The 10,523-nt window shown below is 40.6% G+C and overlaps 1 pseudogene; it reads left to right on the plus strand.

The window, feature by feature from the left end:
- Positions 1-6,882: 6,882 nt before the first annotated feature.
- Positions 6,883-8,566, plus strand: LOC144514292 (E3 ubiquitin-protein ligase TRIM21-like; annotated as a pseudogene).
- The last annotated feature ends 1,957 nt before the right edge of the window (positions 8,567-10,523 follow it).

The raw sequence follows: 10,523 nt of genomic DNA on the forward strand, positions 1-10,523 counted from the left end.
ATATCATTTCTGAGATCTGCGTGACCTAGCTTAAGAAGACTAGCTGATCTCAGGTCAGTGATGTAGCCTATGCAAATGTTGGGGCATGACAAAGACTAGGAGTTGAGGAGTTGACTTTGACTGGAAATACTTTAAATGATACTATCAGGAGGTGATATCAGACATAAATGCATGAGGAAAATGTATTTGCCATAACTAATAACATTACATTCATATGATTTCTTATTTTCTTTCTTCCAGACACCTTTTGTGCATCAGAGTGAGACAATTCACTACATAAGAGAGGTTTGTCGCAATACTTATAAATGTTAACTATCATCACTATCTATATTGTAAAAAAGAGACATAAGAATAATTCATAATAGAGCTCAACAGTGTGGTTCTGGAAGTAAAAATCCCATTGATTGATTGATTGATTGATTGATTGATTGAGTGATTTAGATTATCAGAGATAATGTCTAAAGACAATCCGAGGTAGACCGACCCCGAGCTCTGAGGATGTGAAACGAATGTTTCTGCTCCGGTAGAAGACACAAATCTGTATGAAATCAATTATTTATTTTTTATTTATTTTATTCATGATCTTATGATTGGCTGATTCAAATTATCTAGTTGATGCTTGCAGATATTCTTCAGAATTTCTGCCATTAATAGCCGATAGTAAGAGGCTTCAAAACCCTTTCTAGATGGACCAGAGCCAGCCAAGGGTGGGAGGAAACTTAGTGGCTGCTGAGGGCCCCTCAGCTGTCAGGGGCCCTTCAGGAAAAGAAAATGTGAAATAATAATTAGGGCCCAAGCACCGAGATGCAAGGACAATAAGGTACACAAAAATGTAGGTAGTTACTGAGGAACTACACGCTATAGCTTTATGTGTCATTTGGTAAATTACGACCCTTTTAATGCTAAGTTAGCATTGTTTGACATGTTTGTGTTTTGACAACTTGGCATTAGGCTACCCTGTCATAAATATACCACGGCAGGCCCACAACTGTAATGAAGTGGTTGTGTTTTACATTAGCTGTCATGAGACCATTGTAATTGTGTCGTAAATATAGTTTTCCTTGACCTCAACTAAAGTGGAACATTTTGGACCTGTCATGAAGTTATAAGACCAGTTTGGTGAGAGTGAACTCGGTATCAAGGTGATTAAGAGTTTTGGACAGATAACGTTACTTGTTGAACTAACTGGAGAGATTGATTTTGACCTTTAATCTCCCTTATCAAAATATCTCACTTTATGAGACATTATAAACACTAGAAACATGCACGCTGTATTTCCTTCTGTCTTCGTGCTGCTACAACACCTGAGGAGATCAATAAAGTATTATCTCATCTTAAAAATGGAGGATTTACTGCAGTACTTTGAACTCCATGGACCTCATAAACTGGTAAATGATTTATTGATTTTTCATCTTAAACAGGGAAAGTTTTAAACGTGTTTTTAGCCTCTAAACATGTTCGAAATGTCATTACAAGTGCTCAACCATGTGCAATGATTCCTTCCGAAGGAACACAGTGAATATGACTACAGTAGCTGTGACAGAAAGTCACAGCTGAAAGTTGTATTAACCAATACCTAAGTTTATTTGCTGTTTTCCGGTGAAGTCCACACTATTCGATTGTTAAACAAGAAAATTAGGGTTAACTAAACAATAACTAACAGGTCCAACATCAGCAGTGGTGTTTACTTCTTTTAAATAACAGTAAGAGATAATTTGGGGATTTGAAGTTTTGACTGAAGACGCCACATTGTGACGGACATTTCTCACATTCCTGTCTTTCAACAGACAGACTAATTCATTGATTAACCAATATAATAATCAGCAGATTGATCAATAATGAAAATAATAATTTCAGCTTCATATAAAATGGTTTAAAACAGTAAAATGCAGCTTACACCTGAAGGCATCAGTAAGTATATAGATTATAGTACCACACCCACAGGGAACATTTTACTGCTCTGTGTACTTAAAGGACATTTAGCTGATAATACTTGGGTACTTTTATCTAAGTAATCTTTTCAATGCTGAACTGTTTTACATGGTGGTATTAGATTTACTGCACATTAGAAATTACTGAGAATCAAATCAACTTGAAAGTTGAAGTCAAAGTTATTCTGCTACTCACAGGTCATGGTGGCTGTTAGCACAGAGCTGAGCTCTTCTCAGCACAGACTGCAGCTTTTCATACTTAAACACCTGAATTTCTGTAATACAGATCGTATATGAAGATGTAGAGATCATATACCGTATATAAAGATGTAGCGATAGATGCTCACCAGATCTGCTGTCATTGCTTGAATTGGAGGACAGAAGTTGCTCCACGTTTCCCCACTTTTTGCCACAGCTGATAAATGATCCGACTTCTTTCAGCGGATTGATTGATTGATAACTGTCCTCCAGAGTGAACAAAACTGCTTCCATGGTAACGCTCTGTTATGCATGGCAACGGTCTGTTATCAAGAAAATAACAGACCGTATTCTACATTAGAATTAAACCAAGCCATGTAATAACAATCAATAAAGTGGCTAGCAAACTTACCGACCCCCCATTGCAGCTGCAGCTGCCGTGAGCTCAGAGGCTAGTGGATCAGGGTCTGGCTCTGCTTTGGGTTTTCCTGCAGTTTGTTTCCTTGTTGTTACGTTAAAAATTACATCAGTATCCCACCACGGGACGCCGTTGTTATTGTAACGTTACATCACTCTGACAGTCAATACTCGCGGTGACTTCGCCGTTCATTGTAACTGTTTTTCTTTTTCTTTCAACTACTCTCTATTACTCTATTCTTTCAACCTCCCAAATCCGTCCCAAAATTAATTTTCATCGTCCCCGACCCTTTTTTTGTTGGCCCCGGGACGACGGGAGGTCCTTAAGCTTGAGCCCTGGTCTCACGTCAACGAGCCACTTCAAAATGACATTAGGTCCAGCCCACAGAGCAACAGCAGGAGCACTAACTGACTAAACTACACATACATCACATCAACACAGCTCCTGTGTTGGCCAATGAGAACTTCTGCTCTGATACATTTGTGTTTCAGATTTCTTTCAGTTTGACAAAACTTTCTGATTTTAGCAGGAAGCCACGATGACGGCAGTGGACCTTTTCAACACTTTGGAGGATTTAAAAGAAGAGGAATTTAAGAAATTCAAATGGCATCTGCAGCAGCAAGACATCCTGAAAGGCTACCAAAGCATCAAAGTGTCCAAGTTGGAGAACGCAGAAAGACAGGACACGGTGGACGTGATGGTGAAAACCTATCAACTTCAAGGAGCTCTGAAGGTGACCAAGAAGGTTTTAGAGAAGATCAACAGGAATGATCTGGTGCAGAGTCTGCCAGACACCAGCTCAGGACCACAAGGTCAGGCACCCTTTTTAATTAGTATTTTCAGGAAGAAAGAGTGTTTGGACATGAGAAACACAATACTTGTAAGGGAACAGATTGTTATTTGTGACCTGCTGATACAACTTGTGCACTCAGCAGCAACACATTCTCCAGCTGTAAACGACGCCATGAACGATGCATCATTTAAGATTGTAAACAGATAAAAAAATATTTTATAGATAAAAAACATTACCATTTATTTCAGTGTAGTCTCTATTTGTTGTAACATTACTGTAGTGGAATTTCAAGCTCATGCTCTGTAAGTTGAGTTAGTGGTACCCAGGTCTCATTCAGGTCAGTGGCCAATATAACCTCATAACCTTTCCAGGTGGACAAGTACTTCAACTCTGTGTCTCTAACAGTAACAGCTGGATGATAAGACTGCCAAGGTCACGGAGGAAGTCAACAAAACCCATTCTGCCTGTCTGTTTTAGGGGCCTGTAATATCTTTCAGGTCTTTATAAGGGTCAGCTAAACCTAATGCCTCCAGCATGAGTTTAAATAAACCTTGAGGAAGACAGGAACTTCAGAATGTTGGGATGGCACCCACACTGTACTGTGTAATCCTAAATTCTCCTCAAGTGAGAATTCATTAAATGTTTCTGTGTAAGTAATCAAAGTCTCCCCGAACCTCCTTCACGAATGGGAAAGGAGTTGTGCTGCTCCTGAATTTTTCTTTAACAGTTATGTTTGTATAAATATAATATATATATAAAAAAATATAAATGTGTATAAAATGAAATGTGTACAAACCAGGGGTTAAAATGGTGAAGGTGAAGATCATGTTGCCGGTAGCCTCCTGGTTACAAATAGGCTCCTTATCGATACAGTAACGTGCTGCAGGTCTGTTGTTTTTAGCTGAGGTAGAAAGAGAATATTCATTTAAAACAGATCGTGATGCTGTTCTGCCCTTGTTGTTCTCTGTGATCTCCATGAAGTATGTAGCTGGGGTGTGTTTTATGTGGATTGACTGCTGCCGTTGGACTCAGTTTAATATTTTGGCCTTTGCAATGTTGTAATTTAGGAGGCAAATTGGCCTTGTGTGCTCCGATTAATTTGGCATGCAGTTATCACACCAGTCATTATTTAGTTTGAATAAAAACTCAACTCCTGGCTGTTTTGGAGTACAGTGGGTACGGAAAGTATTCAGACCCCTTTAAATTTTTCACTCTGTTTAATAGCAGCCATTTGCTAAAATCAAAAAAGTTCATTTTATTTCTCATTAATGTACACTCAGCACCCCATCTTGACAGAAAAAAACAAATGTAGAAATTTTTGCAAATTTATTAAAAAACAAAAACTGAAATATCACATGGTCGTAAGTATTCAGACCCTTTGCTCAGTATTGAGTAGAAGCACCCTTTTGAGCTAGTACAGCCATGAGTCTTCTTGGGAATGATGCAACAAGTTTTTCACACCTGGATTTGGGGATCCTCTGCCATTCTTGGATGGTGAACGTTGGTGGACAGCCATTTTCAGGTCTCTCCAGAGATACTCAATTGGGTTTAGGTCATGGTTCTGGCTGGGCCAGTCAAGAATGGTCACAGAGTTGTTCCGAAGCCACTCCTTTGTTATTTTAGCTGTGTGCTTAGGGTCATTGTCTTGTTGGAAGGTGAACCTTCGGCCCAGTCTGAGGTCCTGAGCACTCTGGATGAGGTTTTCTTCCAGGATATCTCTGTACTTGGCCGCATTCATCTTTCCTCCAATTACAACCAATCGTCCTGTCCCTGCAGCTGAAAAACACCCCCATAGCATGATGCTGCCACCACCATGTTTCACTGTTGGGATCGTATTGGGCAGGTGATGAGCAGTGCCTGGTTTTCTCCACACATACCGTTAGAATTAACGCCAAAAAGTTCAATCTTGGTCTCATCAGACCAGAGAATCTTATTTCTCATAGTCTGGGAGTCCATGTGTTTTTTGGCAAACTCTATGCAGGCTTTCATATGTCTTGCACTGAGGAGAGGCTTCCATCGGGCCACTCTGCCATAAAGCCCTGACTGGTGGAGGGCTGCAGTGATAGTTGACTTTGTGGAACTTTCTCACATCTCCCTATTGCATCTCTGGAGCTCAGCCACAGTGATCTTTGGGTTCTTCTTTACCTCTCTCACCAAGGCTCTTCTCCCACGATTGCTCAGTTTGGCTGGACGGCCAGGTCTAGGAAGAGTTCTGGTCGTCCCAAACTTCTTCTATTTAAGGATTATGGAGGCCACTGTGCTCTTAGGAACCTTGAGTGCTGCAGAAATTCTTTTGTAACCTTGGCCAGATCTGTGCCTTGCCACAATTCTGTCTCTGAGCTCCTTGGGCAGTTCCTTCGACCTCATGATTCTCATTGCTCTGATATGCACTGTGAGCTGTAAGGTCTTATATAGACAGGTGTTTGCCTTTCCTAATCAAGTCCAATCAGTTTAATTAAACACAGCAGGACTCCAATGAAGGAGTAGAACCATCTCAAGGAGGATCAGAAGAAATGGACAGCATGTGAGTTAAATATGAGTGTCACAGCAAAGGGTCTGAATACTTACGACCATGTGATATTTCTTTTTTTCTTTTTTAATAAATTTGCAAAAAATTTCTACATTTATGTTTTTTTTCTGTCAAGATGGGGTGCTGAGTGTACATTAATGAGAAATAAAAGGACCTTTTTTTGATTTTTAGCAAATGGCTGCAATGAAACAAAGAGTGAAAAATGTAAAGGGGACTGAATACTTTCTGTACCCACTGTAAATAAGAGTAACAGGCAAAGGTGTAGATTTGTAGGGGATATCCCCACCCCAATATTTAGAACAGGTAGATTTGTCCCTCTTAAAAAATACAAAAATACAAAAGAACCCAGTCCCTAAAGATGTAAGAATAATAATATATCCTTCTTACTTGAGCTGTTGCCGGTTATACATGACGTTGGGTTGCATCTCTCCTAATTTGAAACTTTTCAACTTGATTAGAGTAATGAAGGAAAAACCAAACAAAAATCTAATATTTGAATGCAAAAAATGTGAAATCTAAAACCAGTCTTACTTCTTACCATTTAATGTGTTTTCCAACAAACAGGACAGGAAATGAAGTGTTAGACACTCAACAAGTTTTGGGGAAAACCCCCAGACACCCCAGTTATAATGTGTGTGTCCCCCCCAGTCTTTTAACAAAACCTACGGCCTTGGTACCAGGTGAACTAGCTGTTACCAAGATGGTAGGGCTCCCCCACCTGCCAGGTCCCACTTAACCCCTGGTATAAATGGATTGGTCAGTGCGCCTATCCAAGTGTCCAAAGGATAATCTACACATTATTAAACTCACCAAACATTTTGACCATGAAAGTCCAAATTTAGTGGCCTCTGACCCATTCTAATGCCAATATTCCATCACACACACACACACACACACACACACACACACACACACACACACACACACACACATGGCTCCATCACGCCCACAAATTAACACATTTCTTTATAAACAAATACTAAAAAATTGTCTTAATTACATGTATTTTTTTTTCTCTCACACTACGTGTAGATATGGCTGCTGCCAGCAATGTGCCATCTGAAGATCAGTTTCTGTGCTCCATCTGTCTGGATGTGTTCACTGATCCTGTCAGCATACCATGTGGTCACAACTTCTGCAAAAACTGCATCACTGAACACTGGAATACTAATGACCAGTAACTGTGTCTGATGTGTAAAAAGGTTTTCAACACAAGACCTAAGCTGCAAAACAACACTTTCATCTCTGAGATGGTCGCTCAGTTCAGACAGGCAGCTCAACAGAAAGCCAGCAGCAGCAGCTCAGAGCAACAAGTGTCCAAACCAGGAGAAGTTCCCTGTGACGTCTGCCCTGGAACCAAACTGAAGGCCCTGAAGTCCTCCCTGGTGTGTCTGGTCTCCTACTGTGAGACTCACCTGGAGCCTCATCTGACAATGTCAGGCCTGAAAAGACATCAGCTGATCGACCATGTGGAGAACCTGGAAGGCAGGATGTGTTCGAAGCACAATAAACCTCTGGATCTGTTCTGTAAGACCGACCAGACATGTGTCTGCAAGTTCTGCCCTGATATAGACCACAAGATCCATGATGTTGTTCCTCTGAAAGAAGGATATGAAGGAAAGAGTTGTGGAAGACAGGGGCTGAAGTTCAGCAGATGATCCAGAAGAGAAGACTGAAAATTCAGGAGATCAAACACTCAGTCAACCTCAGTGAGGAAGATGCAGACAGAGAGATAGCAGAAGGTGTTCAGGTCTTTACTTCTCTGAAGGAGTCTGTTGAGAGAGGCCTGAATGAGTTCATCAACACGATCAAAGAGAAGCAGAAAACAACAGAAAAACAGGCCGAAGCTTTCATCAAAGAGCTGGAACAGGAAATGTCTGAGCTGATGAAGAGAAGCACTGAGGTGGAGCAGGTGTTACGCTCTGAAGACCACCTCCATCTTCTCCAGAGTGTCCAGTCCCTAAACATCCAACAACCTCCACCCACCAAGGACTGGACAGAGGTCAGCGTCCGTCATTCATCATATGAGGGGACTGTGGTGAAAGCTGTGGCTCAGCTGGAGGAGACGCTCAGTAAAGAGATGAAGAAGCTGCTTGAAGCCGAGCTGAAGAGGATCCAGCAGTATGGAGTGGATGTGACTCTTGATCCTGATACAGCACATCCTGAACTCATCCTGTCTGATGATGGGAAACAAGTGAATCATATTGATGTGAGGAAGAATCTCCCAGACAATCCAGAGAGATTTTCTAAGTGTGCTTGTGTTTTAGGAAAACAGAGTTTCTCTTCAGGCAGATTTTACTTTGAGGTTCAAGTTAAAGGAAAGACTAAATGGGATTTAGGAGTGGCCAGAGAGTCGGTCAACAGGAAGCACATCACACTGAGTCCTGAGGATGGTTACTGGACGATATGGTTGAGAAAGAGAAATTAGTATAAAGCTGCTGCTGGCCCTTCAGTCCTTCTCTCTCTGAAGTCTCGGCCTCAGAAGGTGGGGGTGTTTGTGGATTATGAGGAGGGTCTGGTCTCCTTTTATGACGTAGATGCTGCAGCTCTTATCTACTCCTTTACTGGCTGCTCCTTCACTGAGAAACTCTTCCCATTATTCAGTCCCAGTAATAATGAAGGTGGTAAAAACTCTGCCCCTCTGATCATCTCTCCTGTCAGAGTAAACTAGTCACTGATCTCATTTCAGGTATTGATTTATTTTCAATAAAGGGAACAAATGTACATATTCATATTTTACATCTTATTTCCTACAGAATCTGTTTCCTGTGGTGACTGATTTACACTTTATTCTATTATTATTATATGGTTAAATATGCAGAAATTCTTCGCAAATTAAATCAAACTTCAGCTTAACATATTTGTTGTCTTTAGAAACTGATTTCTTCTGGAAGTTATAATAAATGTCTGTGGGTTTAACAGACGATTAAATAGATATTGTCCACATAACGTGTGTCATGATACATCAAATTAATGTGTTGATTATGTAATCAGATACACATTCATTTGTATTTGATGTGCAGCCACAGAAAACATGAAGCTTCATTTAAGAGTAAGGCCTATTACATCCCATAGTGTCTACAGAACACAGTATGTGTCGTTATTATACCAGGTATAAAAAGTGAATGGATGTTTCTATATTGTGTGAAAAGTGTTTTAGATAATTATTGATCACTTTGGCCATTTTTTGTTTCATGAATTCTGTAAGATGGTTTATGAGTCAAAGAAATCTGTAAATATGTGATTGTAGAATAAAAACTGTAAAATAAAGCAGTTGTTGAACACAAGGCCTGAGTAAGCAGTGACTTGAGCACCAAACACTTGGTTGTATTTCAGTCGAGGATGATCTTTATTTATTTGAATTTCGAAAACATTCATAATGTCAAGAATAAAGTTGAACTTTCAGTATTAGTTCCAGGCATAAGAAAAAGAATAAATATTAATTGAAAAATTGCAATAAAGAAAAATCAATGACTAGGATGAAGTTGATGAAAAAAATGTGTGTGTGTGTGTGTGTGTGTGTGTGTGTGTGTGTGTGTGTATATATATATATATATATATATATATATATATATATATATATATATATATACTGTATATATATATGCTATTTAGTTGTATATTAGTTGTTGTTTGTTGTATATAGTTGTATACATGTCATTGTTATGCTATGGACTATTACCATCAAGGACATGAATGTATTGAGGAAAGGAAAATTTGCCAGAAACGTGGTTTATTAAAAAAAAAAGAACTTTATTAGCACACAACAAACACAGCCTACACAACAAATGGTAAACTGGTAAAAAAAATGTAACTGGCGGCATTCTGTCTTAATTCGGTCCGTTTTGCAGACGTCTGTGGTGCGTTGCCCTGTACTTCTGCTGGCTGTGATGCAAATGATGCACAATCAATCCAGCACACTCTGTCTCGCTTCCAGCAGCTGTAAAAACAGTCAATAAAGGCAATCAGTACTGCCATGAAAGAGGCAAAGCAGCGGGTGTGGGAGAAGTTCGGAGAAGACATGGAGAAGGACTTTCGGTCAGCACCAAGGTGCTTCTGGAAAACCGTTCGCCACCTCAGGAGGGGGAAGCGGGGAACCATCCAAGCTGTGTACAGTAAGGATGGGACGCTGTTGACCTCAACTGAGGAGGTAATAGGGCGGTGGAAGGAGCACTTTGAGGAACTCCTAAATCCAACTAATACGCCCTCTATGGTAGAGGCAGAGCTGGAGGATGATGGGGGATTGTCGTCAATTTCCCTGGTGGAGGTTGCTGAGGTAGTTAAACAACTCCACAGTGGCAAAGCCCCAGGAATTGATGAGATCCGTCCAGAAATGCTTAAAGCTCTGGGTGTGGAGAGGTTGTCTTGGTTGACACGCCTCTTCAACATTGCGTGGAAGTCTGGGACGGTGCCTAAGGAGTGGCAGACCGGGGTGGTGGTTCCCCTTTTTAAAAAGGGGGACCAGAGGGTGTGTGCCAATTACAGGGATATCACACTTCTCAGCCTCAGAAGTCACAGTAAAGTCTACTCCAAGGTGCTGGAAAGGAGGGTTCGGTCAATAGTCGAACCTCAGGTTGAAGAGGAACAATGTGGATTCCGTCCTGGTCGTGGAACAACGGACCAGATCTTTACTCTCGCAAGGATCCTGGAGGG

This window comes from Sander vitreus, unplaced genomic scaffold, assembly GCF_031162955.1.
Source record: "Sander vitreus isolate 19-12246 unplaced genomic scaffold, sanVit1 ctg535_0, whole genome shotgun sequence".
Classification (NCBI taxonomy): Eukaryota; Metazoa; Chordata; class Actinopteri; order Perciformes; family Percidae; genus Sander; species Sander vitreus.